Source organism: Lupinus angustifolius, chromosome LG01 (assembly GCF_001865875.1).
Source record: "Lupinus angustifolius cultivar Tanjil chromosome LG01, LupAngTanjil_v1.0, whole genome shotgun sequence".
Taxonomy (NCBI): Eukaryota; Viridiplantae; Streptophyta; class Magnoliopsida; order Fabales; family Fabaceae; genus Lupinus; species Lupinus angustifolius.
The window spans coordinates 12,642,694-12,643,713 of record NC_032009.1 but is presented as its reverse complement, the minus strand read 5'-3'; the positions used below and the strand labels follow the sequence as shown (position 1 = coordinate 12,643,713).

Genomic DNA, 1,020 nt, shown 5'->3' with positions numbered 1-1,020 from the left:
TTCACCTTTTAAATAAATCTTCAAAAATAAAAAATAAACCTGATAGTGAGTCTTTACATCTTAGTGTTAATCTAAATGATAGTGATACTGATGTCGTTGTTTCTGTGCATTCTGTTGTATACTCTAAAAATATGGCTGAACCACCTTCAATCCCACGTGAGAGGACATTAAGGATACTGGTTACACCTGATTTCACAGACGAAAGCTTGTGTATCCAGTATCCCAATGAGGATGTGCCATATGTGCTCAAAACTGGACTAATCCATTTGTTGCCTAAGTTTCATGGACTTGCAGGTGAATGTCCTCATAAGCATCTTAAGGAGTTCTACATTGTATGTTCCACCATGAAGCCTCGTGATGTCCAAGAGGATCACATATGTTTGAAGGCATTCCCACATTCACTTGAGGGCGCTTCAAAAGATTGGTTGTATTACTTGGGCCCTAGTTCTATTACTAGTTGGGATGGCCTGAAGAGAATCTTCCTTGAAAATTTCTTTCTTGCCTCCTGGACCACTGCAATCAAAAAAGATATTGCTGGAATCTGACAACTACATGTAGAAGGTTTATATGAATATTGGGAGAGATTCAAGAGACTATGTGCAAGCTGCCTTCATCATCAAATCTCTAAACAACTCCTCCTGCAATATTTCTATGAGGGTCTGAACAACATGAAGAGGAAAATCATTGATGCTGCTAGTGGTGGTGCACTTGGAGATATGACCCCTTTTGAGGCTAGAGGTTTGATTGAGAAGATGTCTTCCAACTCTCAACAGTTCAGTGCAAGAAGTAGTGATGCTATAGTGGTCAGAGGTGTCCATGATGTTGGGACAGATTCGGTAAGACATCATAAACTTGAGAAAAAATTGACTCCCTTGCTACCTTGGTCACTTAACTTGCCATGAATGAGTAGAAACCTTCACTTGCAGCAAGAGTTTGTGGCATTTGCACCGCAATTGACCATTATATTGATGTTTTTCCTTCTCTTTTGGAGCCCAAAACTGGTGACCATCCTAAGGCCTA

General features: G+C 40.1%; 1 pseudogene; it reads left to right on the top strand.

The window, feature by feature from the left end:
* LOC109351506 overlaps positions 252-1,020 on the top strand; it is an 8,804-nt pseudogene continuing 8,035 nt past the window's right edge.